We start from the raw sequence: 24,109 nt of genomic DNA on the forward strand, positions 1-24,109 counted from the left end.
CTAGGTCTTTGTTAAACATTTCTTGCATCTTCTTGATCTTTGCCTCCATTCTTTTTCTGAGGTCCTGGATCATCTTTACTATCATTATTCTGAATTTTTTTTCTGGAAGGTTGCCTATCTCCACTTCATTTAGTTGTTTTTCTGGGGTTTTATCTTGTTCCTTCATCTGGTACATAGCCCTCTGCCTTTTCATCTTGTCTCTCTTTCTGTAAATGTGTTTTTTGTTCCATAGGCTGCAGGATTGTAGTTCTTCTTGCTTCTGCCCTCCTGTCTTCTTGCTTCTTCTTCAGCTGTCTGCCCTCTGGTGGATGAGGCTTTGTAAGAGGCTTGTGCAAGTTTCCTGATGGGAGGGACTGGTGGTGGGTAGAGCTGGTGTTGCTCTTTTGGGCAGAGCTTAGTAAAACTTTAATCTGCTTGTCTGCTTATGGGTGGGGCTGGGTTCCCTCCCTGTTGGTTGTTTGGTCTCAGTCAACCTAACACTGAAGCCTACCCGGGCGCTTTGGTGGAGCTAATGGTGGTCTCTGGGAGGGCTCATGCCAAGGAGTACTTCCCAGAACTTTTGCTGCCAATGTCCTTGTCCTCAAAGTGAGACACAGCCATCCCCTGCCTCTGCAGGAGACCCTCCAACACTAGCAGGTATGTCTGGTTTGGTCTCCTATGGGGTCACTGCTCCTTCCCCTGGGTCCCAAAGTGCACACTACTTTGTGTGTGCCCTCCAAGAGTGGAGTCTCTGTTTCCCTGAGGCCTGTCGAAGTCCTGCAGTCAAATCCTGCTAGCCTTCAAATTCTGATTCTCTAGGAATTCCTCCTCCTGTTGCTGGACCCTCAGGTTGGGAAGCCTGACGTGGGGCTCAGAGCCTTCACTACAGTGGGTGGACTTCTGTGGTATAAGTGTTCTCCAGTTTGTGAGTCACCCACCCAGCAGTTATCGGATTTGATTTTATTGTGATTGTGCCCCTCCTACCATCTCATTGTGGCTTCTCCTTTGTCTTTGGATGTGGAGTATCTTTTCTGGTGAGTTCCACTCCATCTATGTAATTTTTTGATTTAAAATTTATGTAAAATATACATAACATAATATTTATCATCTTAACCATTTTTAAGTATACAGTTCAGTAGTGTTAAATACATTCACATTGTTGTGCAACTAATCTCCAAAACTATTTCATCTTGCACAACTGAAATTCTGTACCCATTAAACACTAACTCCTCATTCCTATCTCCTCTTAGCCCCTGGCAACCATCCTTGTACTTTCTGTTTCTATGAATTTTATAGGTGACATGTAGGTAGAATCATACAGTATTTGTCTTTTTTGTGACTGTTTTTAATCCACTTAGCATAATGTCCCCAACATTCATCCATGTTGTAGCATATATAGAGTTTATTTCCTTTGTAAGTCTGAATAATATTCCATTGTATGTATATCCTCCATTTTGTTTAATCTGTTCATCTGCTGATGAACACTTGGGTTGCTTCCACCTTTTGGTTATTGTGAATAATGCTGCTATGAACATGAGGGTTCAAATGCCTCTTTGAGACCCTGATTTTAATTATTTTGGGTATTTTTAAGGACTTAATTGTGTCCCCCCCAAAAGAAAAAAATAAAATAAAAAAGATAAAATATGTAAAACATCTAGTGTATATAGTCCCTGACAATATTAATGCTAAATAATAATAATTTTTACTATCTCATGTATTCCTAACTAGAGCCGTCTGAGGAAGACACAGTCAAATTTTTCAGATGAGAAAATGAGGTACAGAGAAGTTGAGTTGTTCAAGGTCACATGGTACCTGGTGCAGCTGGGACTCAAATGCAAGGTTGTCTGACTCTAAGGCCCTTAATGTCTCTGCTGGACTGAACTAGTAGGCAGTTAATACCTGGTAATAATTATAAAAATGATTCTTTGGTGATGGAATAGTAGTGGGAGTTTCAATTGCCATGAGATACACATGGTTAAAGGTCACAGCATTGCTTGATTTTGTTTTTTCATTGGGTTTATTTTTCCACATCCTACAGGATGACAACCACTTTGTTTCATTCTCTTCTCCTTACTCCCCAGTACAGAGCTCTAGGTTGCCCCAACCAATCCATGCCCTCCTACAGAGCTTTAAAAAAACCAGGAATCTCCTCTCTTTCTCCCTCCCCCCACCCCGACTTTATTCAGGGGGACTATCACAAAAGGTATAGGAACCATTACAATGGGGTTTTGTAGTAAGGGGAGAGAGATTTGGCTTGACTCCGAATGTAAGTAAAAATGGGAATTTGTAGCCAAGAAGCAGGGTGGGGAATCAGTGGGTAGAAATTTATCAAGAGGAAATATCATACTTAAGGGAGAATTCTAAACTGACCTATCAGGATTCTTGCTGAAGGCAAGCCAGGGTGATTAGTTATCACCTGGAAAGTAGATGATGAAGACCTCAAACAGATACTGCAGGTGATCAGATGTTGAGGATGGGGAATTCTAGTTAAACTGATGTAGCAGGATTCTTGCTAGAACTGTACTCTACAAGGAAGGACATAGAAGCCCAAGGTCAGGCCTAGTGAAAAAGCAGACTCAGAAGAGACTGACCAGGGAGTGGGCATGGTGGCAGAGTAGGAAGACTCTGAGCTCACCTCCTCCCATGGACATTCCAAAATTACAACTATTGATATATACAGAGCAACTACTGATGAGAATGACCTGAAGACTAGCAGAAAAGATCATCTGCAATTAAAGATATAAAGAAGGAACCACAACAAGATGGGGAGGAGGGGCAGAGGCGTGGTATAGCCAGGACCCCCACCCCCAGGTGAGTGACCTATTAGCAGGAGGATAACTATAATTGCAGAGGTTCTCCCCAAGGAGCAAGGGGTCTGAGACCCACATCGGGGTCCTCAGTCCAGGGGTCCTGCACTGGGAAGATGAGCCCCCAGAACATTTGGCTTTGAAGGCCAGTGGGGCTTACTTTCAGGAGATCCACAGGGCTGTGGAAAATAGAGACTCCACTCGTAAAGGGCACAGACAAAATCTCACATACTCCAAGAGCCAGGGTAGAAGCAGAAGTCTGAAAGCAACATGAGTCAGACTCACTTTCTGATCTTGGAGAGCCTCCTGGAGAAGAGGGGGAGGCAATTTGGACGCCCTCTGGGGACATAGATGCTGGCAGCAGGATTTGGGGGGCTTGTTCTACCACGAGGACACTGGTGCTGGCAAACAGCATTTTGGAATTCTCCCTCTAGCTTATTAGTGCCAAGACCCAGCCCTGCCCACCAGCCAGTTTGCACCAGTCTTGGGACACCACAGGTCAAGCACCTAGCTGGCTTGGGGACACAGCCCCACACACCAGCAGGCTGGCTGCCTTTGGATCCCTAAGGCGCTAGCCACCGTGAGACCTGGCCCTGTGCACCAGACATCCCAGGACCCATCCTCATCCACCAGGGGGTGAGCAACAGCCCTGGGACCCTACCCCTGGGCCCTAGCCCCACCCACCAGCAAGCTGACATCAGTTTCAGGACACCTTGTGTCCCTCAGCCAGCTGCCCCAGGATCTGGCCCTACTCACCATTAGGCTGACACCAGCTCCAGGACTCCCAGCCCTGCAGCTAGCTATGCCAAGCCCTGCCTTTGCCCACTAGTGAACCAGAACTAGCGCTGGGACCCCCCACCCCCCACCGCCAATGCCCCGTGCTCTGCAGCTAGCCATCTTGTGACCAAGGCCCATCCGCCAACAGCACGACAGGCTCTGCACAAGGTAGGACCTGGCAACCAACCTGGTTGGGGTCCAGCCCCACCTAACAGCACACCCATAGTAATCAGCTCACCACAATAGAAGGACCCATGCAGCCCACATAGAGGGCACCCCTAGAGCATATAGCTCTGGTGACCAGAGGGGATTGCATTCCTGGGATGCATGGGACATCTCCTACATAAGGCTACTTCTCCAGGATCAGGAAACATAATCAACCTACTAAGTACACAGAAATAGAAATGGCAAATTAGCACAAAATGAGAAGACAGAGGAATATGTTGCAAATGAAACAACAAGATAAAAGCCCAGAGAAACTAGATGAAGTAGAGATAAGCAATCTACCTGATCAAGGTAATGATCCTAAAGATGCTCAATCAACTCAGGAGAAGAATGGATGAACACAGTGAGAAGTTTACCAGAGAGTTAGAAGATGTAAAGAAGAATCAAACAGAGCTGATGGATACAACAACTGAAATAAAAAATATACTAGAAGGACTCAATAGTAATTTAAATGATACAGAACAGATCAGTGCACTGGAAGACAGAGTAGTGGAAATCACTGAAGCTGAGCAGAAAAGAGAATAAAAAGAAATGAGGACAGTTTAAGAGACCTCTGGGATCACGTGAAGCATATTAACATTCACATTAAAGGAGTCCCAGAAGGAGAAAAGAGAGATAAAGGGGCAGAGGACATATTTGAAGACATAAAGGCTGAAAACTTTCCTAACTTGGAAAAGGAAACAGACATCCAGGTCCAGGAAGAACAGAGAGTCCCAAACAGGATCGACCCAAAGAGGATCACACCAAGACACATTGTAATTAAAATGAAAAAAATAAAGATAAAGAGAGAATTAGATGAGAAGGGAGTGGCAAAATATATTTAAAGCGATGAAAAGGAATACCTACAACCAAGAATATTCTACCCAGCAAAGATATCATTCATATTTGAAGGAGAGATCAAAAGTTTTACAGAAAAGCAAAAGCTAGGAGTTTAGCACCACCAAATTAGCTTTACAAGAAACCTAAAGGGACTTCTCTAAGTGGAAAAGAAAAGGCCATAACTAAAAATCTGAAAATTATAAAAGGAAATATCTCATAGGTAAAGGCAGATACACAATAAAAGTAATAGGTCAGACGCTTATAAAACTAGTAGAAGGTTAAAAGACAATACTAATAAAATATCCACAATAAATAGTTGAGGGATACACAAAACAAAAAGATGTAAAACATGATGTCAAAAACAGTAAACATAGAGTTGGGGAGTAAAAATGCAGGGTTCTTAAAATGTGTTTGAACTTAAGAGATCAGTAACTTAAAATAATCATATGTAATATGTAAATAGTGTTATATATAAACGTCATGGTAACCACAAACCAAAAATCTATAATGGATACACACACAAAAAAAAGAAATCCAAACATAGCACTAAAGATCATCATCGAATCACAAGAGAAGAGAACAAAAAAAAAGAAGAAAGGAGTAAAAAAAGGACTGAGACACAGAAAGATAAATATGGCATGATTTCACTTGGACGTGGAATCTAAAAAGCAAAACAAATGAACAAATATAACTGACAGAAACAGAGTCATAGATGTAGAGAATAAACAGATGGTTGCCAGAGGAGATGGGGGCAGGGAAAGGAGAGAAATAGGTGTGGGAAATTCAGAGGTACAAACTTTCAGTTACAAAATAAATGAGTCACAGGTATGAAATGTACAGTGTGGGGAATATAGTCAATAATTATGTAATAACTTTGTATGATGACAGAAGGTAACTAGACTTATCATGGTGACCATTTTAATATGTATAGAAATATCAAATCACTATGTTGTGTATAAGGAACTAACATAGTGCTGTAGGTCAATTGTACTTCAAACCAACCAACCAATCAAACAAACAAACTCATAGAAAAGGAGATCAGATTTGTGGTTACCGAAGTCGGTGGGTGGGGAGAGTGGGAATTGGAAAAAGCAGTCATAAGGTCAGACTTCCAGTTATAAGACAAGTAAGTACGAGGGATGTATCAATGTACAACATGGTATGTATAACAAACGCTGCCGTACATTAGATATGAGAGTTAAGATAGTAAATCCTGAGAGTTCTCATCACAAAGAAAACAATTTTTTTCTATTTCTTTAATTTTGCATCTATATGAGATGATGGATGTTCACTAAACTTAGTGTGGTCATCGTTTATTGATGTGTGTAAGTCAAATGATTATGCTTATACCTCAGACTTATACAGTACTGCATGTCAATTATGTGTCAATAAAACTGGGGGAAAAAACTGCTAATACCTAAGAATTAGTCATTAAACAGTATAAAACCAGTCATTTATAGAAATACTCTCATGCATAATAAAAGTATATAAAATTTTTTATTTGATTAGAGAATGGTATTGTAACTGACGATATCTTATTGGGTTACCTTATCGAAAATTTTTGTTTAAAAACTAAAAAATCAAAATAAATAAATAAGGGGAAAACAAAAAACCAGCCTGACCAAAGTTTGGTCAAGGAGAGAATCTTTGTCTAGTCCTAATCTCCCAGTGCCTTAGAATATGACTATATTTGGAGATAAGGCCCTTAAGGAGGGGATTAAGGTAAAATGAGGTCATATGGGTGGACTGTAATCCAATATGACTGATGTCCTTATCGGAAGAGGAGGTTAAGACACAGACACACACACAGAAGGAAGACCACGTAAAGATATCAGAGGAAGACAACCATCTATATAAGCCAAGGAAAGAGGCCTTTAGAAGAAACCAACTCTGCCAACACCTTGATCTTAGACTTCTAGACTCCAAAACTGTGAGGAAATAAATTCCTGTTGCTTAAGCCATCCAGTCAGTGATACTTTTTTTAAAAAATATTTATTTATTTATTTATTTATTTTGGCCGCATCGTGTCCTAGTCGCGGTACACGGGCTCTTCATTGTGGCATGCTGACTTCTTAGTTGTGGCATGTGGACATCTTATTTGCGGCATGTGGACTCTTAGTTGTGGCATGCGGGATCTAGTTCCCTGACCAGGGATTAAACCCAGGCCCCCTGCATTGGGAGTGTGGAGTCTTACCCACTGGACCACCAGGGAAGTCCCTATCAGTGCTACTTTGTTATAGCAGCCCTAGCAAACTAATATACCCTACAGTGGTGTGAGCACCAAAAGTTTATTCCAACCCATGTCACCTTTTCCTCCTGGCATCTCCACTCTCGTCATTCTGTGGCTGTGTCCATTTCATCGTAGTTAAACACCAGGTGTGGAATGTGAACCCACTGTATAAGATGGCACAGGTCCACTTTGGAAATGGCCCTGGGGAAGCTAAGTCTAGGAACATTAGTCAAGGTACATGCTTTCCCTTCTGTTCTTGTGCGTGCCTCCCACTGGCCCAGTCTCTCCCAGGGAATGGTACATTACTAAGAGCTAACCAAAACTTTGTTCATATCAAGATGTAAGTTCTTACAGGACTGCACTACCATGAACTTTTTATATGTCTGTTTACAACTCCCACACCACCTCCAGCTAATTTCTGAATCCATAGACACTGAAATTGTGCCTATGAATTATTCGTTTCTATACACCCAGGACCTACTACAATTCTGGGTTCAAAGAAGACACTAATTTATGTTTGAAATTCTTGAGTGGATATATCTCTATCTATCTATCTATCTATATGTAGTTTAAAAATTTTTCTTCCTTGTTTACTTCTGAGGAGGGTATTTTATAATACAGACTCAAGTGAAAGAAATGTTAAGCACATTAAACATATAAGGAAAAGGGTTTATCTTTATTTTACATGCTCTAATCAGAAGTTGTTGAAATGCCTAAGCCTCTTCTTATGAGGGAGAAGGCAAGTACAGCAGAGGTTGAGTTGTCTAGGAAAATTGGTCATCATGACCTCAAGGAATCCTACTGCCTACTACAGTCCCCAGATGGAGCCAGTACCCCGAGGATGGGGTAGGCATCGTTGGGGACATGGGGAGAGAAAAGAGGCTGCAGAGGAAAGGGATTCCCAGTCTCCCACTCAAGACAGACTTTGTAAGGACTGTCAGGCACAATAATTATTTTACCTCTGGACATGCTCTGGACTCTCTGTGTGTCAGGACCAGTTACTAGTAGGATTTTTTTTTTTTTTTTTTTTTTTTTTTTATAATGAGCTGTACCTCATTCTCCTCAGGCTTTTGGGCAGAAGAGAGAGAGTATATTTTGATTGTTATGAACTGTATCCAGCTGGTCACGTAGAACCTTGGAAGCACTGCACCTCTCATCCTCTCCTCAGTCTAGACCTGTGGGAGGTGCTGCTCTATCAGGGGGTCTGGTTGGAAGCAAAATACAGTCTTTCGAAATACAGCCCTTCACTTGGCTCTTCCAGAGACACAATCCAAGGAAGGTCAACTCCAGAAAGTTGTAGTAAAAAGCTGGGTCATGAACATTCATTATTTTTAGAAAACAATGGGCAGTGGACAAAGCAAGACAGGTAACTAGCGACACATGCTTTTGCACTACTGGGAACACAGTGCTCCTTCAGGGGTTTCCTGTTGGTGAGACAACGGCCAGCACCCCACAGATTTGTGTCAGGAATTCCAAAGAAGCACAATCAATCATTTGTGAAGAAGCAGAACAGTCCTCTGTTAGACTTTGTGTATTACTAAAAATGAGCACGAGTGAAGGTCAAATCTATCCTCCAGCTTCCTAATCATAATTCAGAGGCGGAGAGAAAGGGAATAGAGAAAAAGTGAAGAAAAAAAAAAAGAGAGAGAGAGAGAGACTGCCTGGAGTTTGGAACACTAAACAGAGATGAAAAGTTTTTCTGTCTTTGATGTGAAACACTCACATGGTCATTTTTTTCTCCTAAAGTCATTTAATTTTGTGGGATTGAATTCTTTCTGATGTCTAGGAAAATATAAATGCCATCAACTGTTTGATCTCATCTGGGTAGTTTGTTTATGGATAGGGAAGTTAATGCCACAAAAAGCACTAAAATCCTACAACATGCCAGCTTTGAATGATTTGCAGAGAACAGTCACAAGGCAGATCAGATGGGGTGCTTCTGAGGTTAAAAAAAAGGATTACTTAAAACTGTGTATCCAGAAAACACAAGACATTTGTACTATTTATCATTCAGTGAAAACTAAATAGCATTGGGGCATGGTTATTTTAAGTTACTGTTTGAAAAAAACGAAAACTATTATTTCTGAAGACCAAAAATTAATTTGCTAATTTAAATGATTTTGAAAATTGGCACAAAAGAGAGAAAAGAGCCTTTCATGTGATGTATAAGGAAGATCTGTTGAAGAAAATTAGCTTCTGCAGGAATAGGATTGATAATGTGACATATACTCACTTTGATCTAAGTTTAACATCTTCCCACATTTTCAACATTCCAGTGACTTCTAATTACTATAGTGATGATACCTTGCAACTCAACATTTAATTCCTGGGTAACAGGCAACAATCCAATGTGGGTATAGTTACAAATTTATTTATTAGTTATTATTTGTAGTAATCTGTTTGGAATCATCTCTCTCTCTCTCTCTCGCATATTTTATTCTAATAAAGAGGTTGAAACACCTTCAAATATAAGTCGTGTAAGAAGAATCAATATGCCTGTTTAAGGCCCTATTTTTGAGTATAAGAAACTTGACATGATGTCCGAGCATTGCTAGGGAAACAAATATGGGGGTTCTTAAATAAGTACTTTTCAGCTGGAGCTGACCTCGAAATTCACTTTTAATGTTTGATGAAGCTATGGACAAAAAAAATATCCTCAGTAGTTAGAGCATCTGTTCCATCCAGTGATGTTGTACCATAGTCAATGTTTATTCTTCTTCCAAAATGGACAGATCCATGAGGTGGGAGTTGCTTTATCTGCATCAGAAATTTCCAGATAAATGCAGAAGAATCGTCTGACCACTGAAAAAACAAACAGTGAGTACTTCTTCACATTGCTCTTTAGGCTTTTTAAACATCTTATCAGGAGGTCTATTTCAGCTCTCCAATAAAAAGGGTGTCCAAAGATTCATACCTGTGTAGCGCAGAGATATTCCACTATTTACATTTCTAGGTATTGGCCCTATAATACAGTTTTCCTGTGTTAGAGAAGTAAGAAATCAATAGAAATTCAGGGTTCAGAAACAAGAACCCACACTTTTAAAGCCTGTTTTTCCATTGCCGCACAGGAAGCAAAAGCAAATATAAACAAACAAAAAATGTAATAAAACAGTCCAAAAATACACTAGAAAAGTGGGAATGGCGAAAGGAGAGGGGGGAATAATATCACAGTGTTAGGGTACGTTTAGAAACCTAATAGCAATACTGACTGTAACACATATTAATCTCTTCTTCTGTTCCCAGCCTGAGCTAGGCACCTTAACATTCATTCTTGTATTTAATCTTCACGACAGCTATATGAAAGTGTCATTATTAATCTCTCCATTTTACAGGTGAGAAGTTAAGGCTGGGAGCATTAAAGTAAATTGCTCAAGGGATCCCAGTTAAGCTAGTAAGTGATGGGACTTGTATATTGAAAAACAAAACAAAACAAAACAAAATCCCAAGCAGTCCAGAGGAGATATTATGGGTAGTTGGTCTCATAAGTGCCAAAATATAATCTAGGGGACTCCATGGGCTTGCACTACAGCCTAAACCAATGAATTCATAAAGTCAAGTGGCCAGAACAGGTACACAAAACTCCGCTTGAAAGGAGGCAACTAGAAACTGGGATGTAGATTTGACTTGCATAAAACCTTTTTGTTCTATGTAGGGGAATTTTTTTGTGCCCTTTGATAAAAATACATACACTTATGTATATATTCACATCCTGAAATTGGAAAGCAGAGTAGGTGGAGGGTCTTCATAACGTCTGAAAGGCAAGAAGATGATAATGTTAGACTTTGTTTTGTCTCTTACAAAGTAGTCCTATGGACCGAAAATGGATGGTGGACTTATTATTTACTGTTCTTGGGTACTCAGGGTGCGTGTCAAACAGTGATAATCATATTTCATTACAGTCAAGGGTAATTTTAGAAGTTCATTCTGCAAGTCCCAGCATATATTATTGATTATTGTTCTATAGGAAGCAATCACAGATGAAATATAAGATAGAGTGGTCTCCTGTAAAACGATTTACATACAATTCAATGGGTCTATACCAAACTTCTAAATTAGCAGTAGAAAAGAACAGTCACTGCAATGTGCCACAAGAGGGCGTGCTGGTACTTTTAAATATCAGTAACTTGGCAGGCAAAGTGAGCATAATTAAAGACAAGGTGCAGATTTCAGGTACAAGCCAGTTGCTTTTTGTCAATCATTAAATATCAAATCTGGAAGATTTTCTTTAGTAACTTTTGTGGGATTTTAAAAGAGTAATGAGGTTTTAAAAGGCATGTTATTCCTTATTTTCATAGAAAGAAATGAGACTTTTTTCCTAAAAATTTACTGGGTTAATATTTTATTAGATACATACTTTGAACTATCACCAATTATCCAGATGGTTTAGGGAAAATTAATAGATAATACTGTTTCCTTTTGTTATCAGCAATACAAATGACAAATTGGTGAAATTGGGGTTCAATTTAGCAGATGCGGGAAAGGTTAAGTGGAGAGAATTATGACAAATTAACAGAGATTCAAATAATCTTCTCCACACCCCTTCCCCTTACATATGTAACTAGGTGATTCATCATGTATTAAAAAATGGCTTTATTGAAGATACTGTTCATCATTTTTAGGCCCTAATTTTGCCTCTTTAATAAACCAGTGAAATCTGAACATGAGATTAAAAAAAAGAGTATGTATATTATCCCTAAACCTAAGGATTAAAAATAAAGAAAAATAGGCAAATGACAAAATCCTCACAGCGTATGTGTTTTTGAGCGGTCCTAGAAGTATATGTGGTGTTTCTCTATTGGAGGAAAATTTATAAATATTTACACTAGAAATGTTCCTTTAGTCCAGGGATCGGCAAACCTTTTCTGTAAAGGGCCAGAAAGTAAATACTTCTGGCTTTGCAGGCCATACAGTCTCTGTCTACTTCTGGCTACTGAGTTTTGCCACTGTAACATGAAAGCAGCCGTAGACAAGCAGATGAATGGGCCTGGTTGTGGCCCAGTAAAATGTCATTTACAAAAACAGGTGCCAGGCTAGATTTGGTCCCTGAATCACAGTGTGCTACACCCTGCCTTAGTCCAGCTGTGGACTCCTTCACAAAAGAGGGTGAGTGAGAAGGAGAAATAAGCTTTGGAGACCTGGACCTAGGGGTACACAAAGAACCTCCAGCTGGAAAGCGTAAGGATATAAAAAGCTTCCCCTCAGGTATCAAGAGAGGCTCAACAGAGTCCTTAGCAGGAAGCCAAAATTAAAACTGTCTTAGGAAAACGTGTACTTTAGAAAATTGGTTGGAATAGATGCATAGCCCATGTCTAAAATAAGTAAAGCCCTAGAGGTACAGTAAATCAAAAATATCTAAGAGGTGGAGAGTTTGTCCTGAGCACCAGTAGCCCTGGCATGCTGAGCTACCCAGAAGTAAGGAAAATCTTGAAACTTGCAGGAAACTACAGAGTTTGGCAGCAAGACAATTGTATACATTAGTCCCAAGGAGACACCCTCATTTTCTGAACATAAGGAAGCACATCCTAAAGGACATTTTCTAAAGGACAACTGGAAGTCTAAATATTTTGAAAATGTATTTCATGGTTCATAGAAACATCAGATACATTGCATTATACTCTGATTTAGGAGATGAGCTAAGATTTCCACAAAATCAATTAGTTAACTGCTGGAAAAAATGCTTAGAAGAGTATATACTGCAATGGTTCCCAAGTCTTGTTGCAAAGGAATGTCAAGGAAATTTATTAAAAACACAGTTTCCCAGGTCTCATTCCAGACCTATTGTATTAGATATTTTAGAGCCTGTGATTCAGGCATTTTGACTACACTGCCCAGCTGGGTCTTCTGAGCAACCAGGCTAGCATCAGGCCAGGGACCGGCATTGGGGAACCAGTAGGACAAAGGATAAACCCCAGATATGGAGTTTGGCCCCGCTTGGCCCTGCCTTTTTTTAGTCATTTGACCTTGAGCTAGCGATGTAACATTTCCAAGATTCAGTAACAATACCTGTAACATGGAGCCAACGTTTGCCCCTACTGGAAGGATTGAAAATCTGATGTGGCTCTGTCAGGCTTGGAGTATAGACGTTTTTGCCTCTTATACATTCTCCCTCCCCGTTCTTTATGGGGACAACATAGCTGTATTTGCTCCACTCACCACTGTACAGAAGTTTACTGAAAGTGAAAGCATTTTTAAGAAGATACGAAAGGTTTCATTTTGCTCCACAGGACCTTTCCGTCTTGAATTTCCCGAGAACTATGGGTTTCAGGTAACACCATCTCTACTCTTAAACATCAGCTCTGGAGAAGCCTAAGAAGGGAGACATCGAGTCCTCAGACACCCCATCAAGTCCTAGCCTGTGCTGATTTTCTTTGCAACTTGACTTAAGACAATTCCAAACTCATTACCTGGTAACTTGGCTTTCAATTCCAAATTCCTGCTGCGGTAGAGCTTTGTCCTTACATGCAAGTGTAGGGGGTTTTTCTTCTTTGTCAGAAGTTCAGGCACAGTGAATTAGACCACACCTGCTGCTCCTTTATTTTTTTCCTCTTTTCTGTGGTTTATCTTAATGATGAAGAGCATCACTCCCTCTAAATCTGGAGTGTGGAAAATCACGGGGCAGCCTACCAACTGTTACTTGTAAAGGGATGTGATACGGAGGAAGGAGCTGGCAACTCCCTTCCTCAGGCCCAGGAGCGTTCTTCTTACTCATAAGCAATTATTCATCTGATCTCTGGTAATAGGGCATGTTCCTCCTTCCTGAGCACATAAGGCCAAAATGAACTCATCAAGGAGGAAAATAATTTCTACAGTGTGTGCTATTAAAGCTCCCTCCATGGTAGGAAAGTATCTGTGGAACAGAAGAGGAGTTTGGCAATTGTTCTGTTATTTTGTTGAAAGAAGAAAGCCAGGAAAAAGTAAAATTCTGGTTAAAGAAAGAGCTGCTTTAGCATACAGGTCCATGGTGCTTCTCCAGTAGTTGTGGCTGACAAGTTGAGAAAGCAAATCTGCATTTCGGGAATTTGTGGACTCAGCATTTGAGTTAAGTTTCTTTGCAAGTAAAACCTGAGGGTTTTGTTGTATTCTAATTTAGAGCTGGGCACTCTCCAAATTAAGAATGAAGAATCCTACATCAGCAGGTTTACTGCTAAATTTGACTATTGGTTCTACTTAGCAACTTCAAGCAGAGTAAAGGAGGCAGCTATAATATTTCAAGGAATCAAGATATGGCAATTGGACAGCATTTGAATATTAGAGTGTTATTTTTAGGACAATAACTCTATCATTGAATGACACCTCTAAGGCCCAAGAGCAAATCTAGTATTAAGTTATCCCCTTAAGGGATTAGCGATTTGCTTCTTAATCACTTGTTACCTATTTTTTAATCTTACTCAAAGTTTTCATTGCATGGGGAAGCACTATTATTAAATGATGTCACAGTGTGTTACAGCCCATGTATAAAACACTGAAACTACCGCCGTGTCGAAAGCCTTCCTCCTGGCTGGAACTAATTTTGTCCACCACAAATATCAAAAGTGCCTGGAAATGTACAAAGCAATCATTTTTGACCACCCAAAGTAATGCTATTATTCTGGACCCAAAGTAATCCCTTGAGATGTTATCTTAGAAAAATAAAAAAAGCATTAATAGTTTATTTTAGAGAGGAGACTCTTTGCATTCAATATTGCTAATCTGAAAATAAAAAAAAAATAAGTGGCAGGCTGCTCATCTTTCTGTTTCCTTTTTTTTCACATGAGTATTTCAGCTTTACTTAACAATTTTACTTCTGACTAATTTGAACACATGTGCATTGCTTTAGTATTTGGCTAGGAGAGGATTTCTCTGGTAAAAATAATCCAAAGTCACGTTTTGTTTTCGGAATGTTTATTTCTCCTGAGATTCTGAGAGATGTTCATAGCAAATTGCTAATGCAGCTAAAACATGGCTTTATAAAAGTAGAAACCTTGGCATCATCTCTGCTCTTGTTCTCTCTGCCTCTAATCTGTGACCAAGTTCTCAGTCCCCTTCTTTTTATTTTCTCAGCCACTCCTTGCACAGTTCTTTACCGTCTCTCCCCTTGAACTACTACTGCTGTCTTCTAAATGTTCCTCCCTATTTTTTTGTAATCCATCTTCCTGAAATATAGACCCAGTTATGTCATCCTCCTGCTGAAACCTTTATTTGCCACACTTCTGATGAGTTTGGTGATGACAAGTGTCTCTGGGATTCTCTTTGCTTTGGAGTAAGACCTTCACTAATATCCTGCCCTACAGGGGAGGAAGTGCTAATATTAGGCAGGTTGTCAGGCCCCAACCAAGTAACTTGGGGTTCTTCCAGAAGCCACAAGCCTAGGGGAAAACTGGATTTCTGATGAGGACATTGAGACAGAAGCCCCTGGAGCTGGGCCCAATGGACATTGAGTGCCCAAGCACATGGGGTGATGGATAGAACAGCAGGACTAGACCCAGAGTCCACTCTCGATGGATATAGGATAACCAATCTGCTTCCTGTCCTGTTAGGGAACTCTCCCAGGCTGAACAAACCAGTTTTAGATCTTGGTAGCGGCCAGTGGAGAAAGACTAAGAAGGGCTTCCTTTAGTCTCCAAGTCATGGTTCCCAATCTGAGCTCATCAACTGAATTTCTCAGGAACAGTCCAGATATCCATTCCAAATTGTCTAAATCAGATTATCCAGGTCTGATTCCCAAGAATATATATTTTAAACAAGTTTTCCAGGTAATTCTTTTTTTTTTAAAGATTTATTTATCTATTTATCTATTTATTTATTTTTGTCTGTGTCAGGTCTTAGTTGCGGCATGTGGGATCTTTCGTTGCAGCGTGGGCTCTTCGTTGTGGTACGCGGGCTTCTCTCTAGTTGTGGCGTGCAGGTTTTTCTCTTCTCAAGTTGTGGCACGCAGGCTTCAGGGTGTGTGGACTCTGTAGTTGTGATGCACGGGCTGCCCCGTGGCGTGTGGGATCTTAGTTCCCTGACCAGGGATCGAACCCCTGTCACCTGCATTGCAAGGCAGATTCTTTACCATTGGACCACCAGGGAAGTCCCTCCAGGTGATTCTTCTATAGCCAGTGCAGCTCAGGTGTGGGGAACCAGTGAATTGGGAGGGGGGGAATTAACATTCCTCACCACGACATTCAAGGCTCTCAACCACCAAGCTCTTGTCATTCTGTAGTATTCACCTTAGTGGGTTTTTTCCTTTTCTCTCACTCTCTTCCCTCGTACTTGGTCCCACTCACTTCTGTACATTTGCTCATGTTTTTCAGTTTGCTTTGAATGCTGTTCTCCATCTTCTCCAGTTTGAAAAAATCCCATAGTTACATCAAGATCCGACTAATCCCATAGTTACATCAAGATCCGACTAACTGATCTGTTGTGAAGTTTCCCCTGATTCTACCAGCAGAATTAGTTGCTTTTTGTATGCTCCCAGAGAACTTTGTTCATACCATTGATAAGTATTTATCATGTTGAGTTGTTACAAGATCAGGATATTCTGAATCACAAACCAGGACACGTGATCCAGCTATCAGAATTGTCTCAGATAACCTAACACACAGTTGTTTGTGTGTCTTCCCTGATAAAAGTACGAGCTCCTGTAGGCGAGACATAGGGCTGAATTCACCAGTGTAACCCACACAACCCTTAATATAGTACAAGGCACATAGAAGGTGCCTAATAAACGTTGAATCACGGAGCCTTTATGTGAACATGGTGCTACCCTTGGAAGGGTCAAAATACAAAAACTAGGAGCTCCAGCCTTTTCTCAGAAGGTGAATGGAGAGAGTTTTTTGTCTTTCTTTCTCTTTGTCATATTTCAACCAAGACCAGGCATAAAACTTGCTGGGACATCAGCAGTATTGAGCCAGGAGGGTGAGAGAGGAATTCATGAGCTACCAGAAGGGGGACTGGAGTTGGATATATAAGATATTTACAAGATCTCAGCTCTCATAAAATTTAAATTTTAGTAGGGAAGATGGGCCCAAAACAAGTTAAACAAACACAATATTTCCAAAATGATAAGTGCTATTCTAATAAAGGAAATAGACAATAAGGAAATAAAGAAATCAGATAGTGATGGGTGCCATGAAGAAGACAAAGGTGATGATGTGTCTGCAAGGGTCTTCTTGTTGAGGGTGGTGGAGTAGGATTAGGGCTCTCAGGGATGAATTTTGTGTTGAGTAGATAAAAGGAAAGAGCAAGCCGTGCAAAGAGCTGGCAGGAAACATTTCCAGGAAGAGGAAACCTCAAACGACACAACCTACAGATATGAATGAACTTTAGTGTTTGAAGAACACAAAGAGACACAATGTGGCTACAGCCCAGTAGCAGAGGGTCCAAGCTTCAGGAGATGTGGGAGAGGGAGGGAGGGCAGATTATGTGGGGCCTTAGAATGTCCATTTTATGCCAAATGCAATGAAAAGCCACTGGAGAATTTTAAGTAGGGAGTGACATGATCTCGTCATCTGATCTACAATTCTGAGACACATATGAGGTATAATTAGCAGAACTGGGTAATTTCTAAAATAAAGTTATAGAGAGAGTAGAATGAGGAATTTTAAAGGTTCAAAGGTGAATCTCAGGTTTTTGGCTTAGCTAATTGGGTGGTTATTGGTACTATGGAAGGAGAAAAGCTTTGTGTGAGAGTTGAGGTGTTCTTTTAGACATGCTGAGTCTGAGGTTTCGAGGTGACATCCAGGTGGAAATGTTCAGTAAGACACCGGGTATATGTGTCTGAATCTTTGGGAGAAGTCTCAGTCAGAGGTGTAGATTAGAAACTCATCATGATCATATATATAGGTGGTTGTTAAAACCACAGGAGTGATTGAAATTACACAGAGTGTGCAGCATGAGTGGGCTGGAAATGGGTCCTTGGGAGCAAGAATTTTTTAAGAGTAGATGCAATCAGGCCACCTCTCTTGCCTTCTGAGGCGGCCCACACTCTGTCTATGGAATGTGTATCTCTCTCAATAAACCTGCTTTCACTTAAAGAAAAAAAAAAAAAAAGGAGTAAATGGAGATAGTATCAACAAAGGAAACATGGAAAGAAATCAAAGGACTCGTTTTTACAGTAAAGACTTAAATATTCATTAGATTTGACAGTATGGAGTCATTGTTGACCTTGGGGAGGCAAACTGAAGCAGAAGGTGAATGCTGACTGCTCTTTGAGAAACTTGGCAGAGAATGGAAAGAAGCAAATTATAGGGAGCAGTACAAGGTTAATAACGTATTTTTTTTAGGGTGGGAGAGACTTGGCCTTATTTATAGGCTAAAGAGGAGAAAAAATAGAAAGGAAGGGATTGAATATTTAAGAGAAAAGGAAAAGTTGGAGAGTGAGAGCTAGGAGGAAAGAATGGAGGGATTTGGAGGAGTTTTCTTTAACTGAGAAGGACACCTCATTCTCTTAGCATGAAATGAGGTAAAAGTGTGGATGTCCATGTTTGCATGCAAGGTGATGGGATTCAAAATGAGAGATTTATAGTGGGTGGTCCTAGTTGTCTTATTTAATCTAGTTAGATAGTAAGAGGTTGTCAGTCCAAGAATCCTGTATGTGTATGTATGTATATATATATGCACACACACGTATATACACATATAAAATATATTAAATGTATATATATTTAATGTTAAAACATCATATTTAATGCTTTAATTTTTTACTGAGCTGAAATTCACATAACATAAAACTATTTTAAAGAGAGTAATTCAGTGGCATTTATTTTTTTTATTTTTACTTTTTATTTGTTTCTTGGCTGCTCCACACGGCATGTGGGATCTTAGTTCCCCCACCAGGGATCGAACCCGTGCCCCCTGTATTGGAATCACGGGGTCTCAACCACTGGACCACCAGGGAAGTCCTCAGTGGCATTTAGTACATTCACAGTATTGTTCAACCACCAGCTATACCTAGTTCTAAAATATTTTCAGCGTCCACAAAGAAAACCTGGTATCCACTAAACAGTTATTCTCCATTCTTCACTTTGTCGTGTCCCCTAGCAACCACTCATTTGCTTTCTGTCTCTATGAATTCACCTATTCCGTGTACTTCTGTTTTCTATAAATAGAATCATGCAACATGTAACTTTTTGTATCCAGCTTCTTTCACTTAGCATAGTGTTTTCAAGGTTCATCCAGGTTGTAGCCTCTACTCCATTCCTTTTTATGGCTGAAACCCTTGTATGTATATATCACAATTTATCCGTTCATCTGTGAATAGACACTTGGGTTCTTTCCTGTTTTAAAAAAAATTGTGGTGAAGAGCACAAAATGTAAAATTTACTATCTTAGGCATTTTTAAGTGTACAGTACTATAGTATGAACTATATGCTTATTTTTGTACAACAGATCTCTAGAACTATTTCTTCCTGCAAAACTAAAACTCTACCCATTGAACAACAACCATTCATTTCCCTCTTCCCCCAGCCCCTGGTGACCACATTCTATTTCTGTTTCTACGAGTTTGACTACATTAAGTACCTCACATAAATGGAATCATGCAGTTTTGTCTTTTTTTGTGACTAGCTTATTTCACTTAGCACAGTGTCGACAGGGCTTATCCATGTTGTATATGACAGGATTTCCTTCTTTTTTAAGACTAATGTGCCATTGTATGTGTGTGTGTGTGTATATACATATTTTTTCTTTATCCATTCATTTGTTGGTGGACATTTAGGTTGCTTCCACTTCTTGGCCATTGTGTTTAATGCTGCAATGAACATGGGTATGCACATATCTCTTTGAGATCCTATTGGATATATAACAAGAGGTGGGATGGATGGATCCTTTGGTAATTCTATTTTTAATTTTTTGAGGAACCTCCATATTGTTTTCCATAGTAGTTGTACCATTTTACATTTCTACAAACAGTGCACAGAAGTTCCAATTCCTCCACATCCTTGTCCAATACTTGTTCTTTTCTTTCTTTCTTTTTTTTCTGTAGTGGGTAGGTATGAGGTAGTATAGCTCATTGTGGTTTTCATTTCTATGATTATTTATATGATAATCAATGATGTTTCATATGCTTTTTGGCAATTTATCTTCTTTGAGAAATATATATTGAAGTTCTTTGCTCATTTTTAAAATCAGGTTATTTTGTTGTTATTGTTGTTGAGTTATAGGAGTTTTTATTATATATTCTGGGTGTCAAATATATGGTTTGCAAATATTTTCTCCCGTCTGTAGGTTGCCTTTTTACTCTGTTGATTGTTTCCTTTGCCGTGCAGAAGTTTTAAAGTTTGATGTACTTTTTCCTCCTCTCTTCACTTGAACACGTTGTTCAGATCTTAATTCACCTATCACTTTTTAGGGACTTCTCTGATCTCCTCATCTGCATCAAATCACCTCAACCTCACTGTGAAGTCTCATGGGACCCGTGTCTCTGCTTCTTAGCAGGTGGCACGGTTGGGTTCTATGTTTTCTATGGACATCTTTTGATCAAATATTTACCTCCTCCACTAGACTACAGGCTCCACAATGGAGAGTCTGTCTGTTTCTGTCTGTTACCATTGCATCCCCAGAGTCCTACTCAGTGTGGGGCTCTCAAAATAGACCTTCATTAAATATTTGTTGAATTAATAAGGAGTGGTTCTCAAGTCCCTAGCAGTCTTTCTCTTCACTAACAGGCAAAAGAGTGACTTAATCATGCTGGTTTGATAGATATTTAGACCCTCAGAAGAAAATGGCTTTGTCTTTCCCTTATTGTCACAGGGATTCTGCTGTCTTTATTTTGGGTTGTTTCTGCTGATGTCAAAAACCTTTGCACACACTCTGAATTTGTTTCTGCCTTGTGGCCGTTCAGCTCAGATGGTGACCTGGGGTTAATAAACTGGTGTCTTTGTAAGCAGCAGCAATTTTCTCTGATTACTTCAAATAACAGGGTCTGATTGTAAGGATGTATATGAAAATAAGGAAGATGGAGACCTCCCCAGCTGGATAGACAATCCACTTAGCAGAGCTCTGTACTGCTGTCTGGGGTATAATGCAGCTCTGGAGGCACCGTGTCCACTGTGTAGGTTGATCGCTCTCTGCCGTATGGCCCCACCTTTAAGACCGCTCAGCTACTCCTCCTGTCTCTACATCACTTGGAGTGTCTTTCAGTTTCTGTTCTCGGCCTCACTCGGTTATCTCTCACTACCAACTGCTTGCTCATAGTTTCCACCACGTCCTGGTCCCTGTGCACCCCTGCATCTGCCTTCTTAGCTTTTACTCCCTGGTGTCCACTGCTCATATTCTCTATATACCTTGCATTCAAATTCACCCAGAGAGTATTTGACTGCTTTGCTTAACCACTATGATCTTTTCCTGATTCTCATGCCACAGGAAGCCTAGGCCTGTACTGGATTTGCTGTGGGTTTGGTGCCCACGGCTGGTCCAGGCAGGTCTGAGCGGGTCAGTTTGCTCATATGCATTGATGCACTGGAGGTGGCTCTTACTGGTCCCCAAGAGATTGTGAAATATTTAGGAATTTAATGAGCCCAGTTGTTAAACAGTCCATAGCTTGAAATCAGCCAGGGTAGGAGAATTTACACATGGATATCTGCAAAGCCTATAAATTAGGGCTCTTTTTTCTCCAGAGAGCCAGTTTGCCAGCATGTGGCTGAATGGAGTAGAGCAGGGGTCCGCAACCCCTGGGCCATGGACCAGTACTGGTCCATGGCCTGTTAGGAACAGGGCTGCACAGCAGGAGGTGAGAGGCGCGCAAGCGAGCAAAGGTTCATCTGTATTTACAGCCGCTCCCCATCTCTCGCTTTACCGCCTGAGCTCCGCGTCCTGTCAGATCAGCAGTGGCATTAGATTCTCATAGGCGCGCGAACCTTACTGCACATGTGAGGGTTATGTGCTCCTTATGAGAATCTAATGCCTGATGATCTGCGGTGGAGCTGGGGCAGTGATGCTAGCGCTGGGGAGTGGCTGCAAATACATATTATCATTAGCAGAGAGGTTTGACTGCACAGAGTCCATAACAAATCAATTGCTTGCAGACTCATATCAAAACCCTGTCAGTGAGTGGCAAGTGAAAACAAGCTAAGGGCTCCCACTGATTCTGCATTATGGTGAGTTGTATAATTATTTCATTTTATATTACAATGTAATAATAATAGAAGTAAAGTGCACATCAAATGTAATGCACTTGAATCATTCTGAAACCTTCCTCCTGCCCCCCCACCCCGGACCATGGAAAAGTTGCCTTCCATCAAACTGGTCCCTGGTGCCAAAAAGTTTGGGGACCGCTGGAGTAGAGAACAAGGTTCACCCCCAGGAAACATTCAAAGCCTTTTCCCTTGGTTATATGGTTGCCATTCTGAGGCTCTCCTGTTGGGGGGCAGTGTAATTGGCAAGTGCCCTGGGTGGCTGGTTCCATCTCACCTGGTCACTCCCAGGGCTTCCAGAGTACACAGAGATTCCTTTCATCATGGGACCCCAATTACTGATACATTTATGGTTGGGTTTCCCAGGGAACAAACTCTGAGATGGAGCTTTGTGTGCAGAAACTTACTGGGAGTGTTCTTGAGTTCAACTCTTATGGACAAGAGGAGGTAAGTGTGCACAGAGGGAAGGGTTGAACTGTAAGGTAGCCATCAAGAAGGCATCAGCTGATCCCATGAGAAGGGTCAGTAATTAGAAGGAGGCTTCCCATTGGACAAGGTGGCTCTTTTCAGAACAGAGTGATTCCTAGGAAGCAACTCAGATGAGAAATTTGGCTCAGCTGCCAACACTCCCAGTGGATAGGGAATGAGTACCTTGTCTTAAAGGGCAATTTGGGGGGCTCATACACATCCACTACATGCAGAAGGGAAAAAAGTGTGTATAAGTTTTTAAAGTTTCCCTAGAGAATGCTAAAGTTCTTCCCAAGTAGGAAAGCTTTCATTATTAAAAAAAAAAAAAAAAAACCTCTAAAAATTGTAACTTATTTTATACAGTCTTTCCATTTTTCAGAGCTCTCATTTCCTGAAAAGAATTATGACCCCAGTTTCCTCACCAGCGGGATCAGAGGGACAATATAATTGACACTCCACAGTAGCACACTTACCTGTCTTAATCATCTCTGCTCAGCCCTGCTTGTCCTCCCTCCTCAGAGGGGCTCCTGTCTCCAGCATGTGTGTCATGAACCAGTGATTACTGATTACACTGCAGCCTCTTTGTCTTCACATTCTCCATCCTGGCATTGGTTTCAGCGTTTCCCACAGCTCTTTTTCTGGCAGACCTCTTGTGCTTTTTTATAAGTAGGTCCCAGCAGCCTATACTGACTTGCCCAATTCCAGATGTGGGTGCCCCAGGAAGTGTTACCTTGGGGGGACCTTGTGAGTTACGGCACATTAAACTGAGTTCTTTTACTCTCTTCCTTTCAAGAGGTTTGGGGGGGGTGGTTGTCTATATCCCTTTGCCTTGAAAACGTGTGACTCAGTGATTGCTTTGACTAGGAGAAAATGGCAGAAATGATATTTTACTGGTTGCCTAGCCCAGCCATTGAGAAACTGGCAAAAGTTCCATCTCCTGGTTTTTAGAAAACTTCCTCCAAGAGCACTAAGCCATGTGAGTCCAGCTACTTGAGACCATTGTGCTGGAGAACTCAGCATAGGCACTCTGGCCAGTGGCCCCAGCTGAGCCTAGCCTCCCAGTCATCACTGCCTGGGTGTCAGACATGTGCATGAAACCACATTGGACCCTCCACCAAACCCATCCACCAGGCAAACATCCTGGGCAACCTCAGACAATGTCACAGGCAGCAGAAAAATTACCCATCTGAGTCTAGCCTGAATTCCTGATGTGATACACAAGATCTTAAGATATAATAAAATGAATATTGCTTTGAGCTGCTAAGGTTTGAATTGCTCTAGGACACAGCAGTAAACCATGGGATCGTCAGGAATGTGGTATTCTCTGTCTCTGATCAGGACAGTGATATTTTCCTCACAGTTGCTTCATAAATGACTAAATGTTCCAAAAAGTATCAACGATTTAACGATGTTGATCAAACTTCATTAAGAAATTAAGTGTCTAAGACCTCTTTCTGTTATCTACCTAGACATGTATAGGGACGTATATATTTGGAGTTCAAGGACTTTTTTCTATTAGATGAGTAGATATGTAGACTGCCAGGTCTTTTTATCTGTGTTTTCTTCCACTTTTTCCCTTTCCTTTAGAGTATATATTCCTTTTGATCCAACTTATAACCTTGTAGAAAGGATTATGATGAGGTTGGGAAATAGAGGGTTAAAAGTGGTGGGTTTTGGGGTCACCTTCCCTCCTTCAGAATAGAGTGGAG

General features: G+C 40.8%; 1 protein-coding gene across 6 annotated transcripts in view; it reads left to right on the top strand.

Annotated features, from left to right (window-relative positions):
- The first annotated feature begins 417 nt into the window (after positions 1 to 417).
- The window catches only part of CHODL (chondrolectin), a 523,451-nt gene continuing 499,759 nt past the window's right edge, over positions 418 to 24,109 (top strand). For all 6 annotated transcript variants that reach the window (XM_049709916.1, XM_049709919.1, XM_049709914.1 and 3 more), the window contains exons 1-2: positions 418 to 636; positions 9,570 to 9,654. The gene's annotated coding sequence lies outside the window, so the exon portion shown is untranslated. The remainder of the gene's footprint in view (positions 637 to 9,569; positions 9,655 to 24,109) is intronic.

Source organism: Orcinus orca, chromosome 5 (genome assembly GCF_937001465.1).
Source record: "Orcinus orca chromosome 5, mOrcOrc1.1, whole genome shotgun sequence".
In the NCBI taxonomy this organism is placed as follows: Eukaryota; Metazoa; Chordata; class Mammalia; order Artiodactyla; family Delphinidae; genus Orcinus; species Orcinus orca.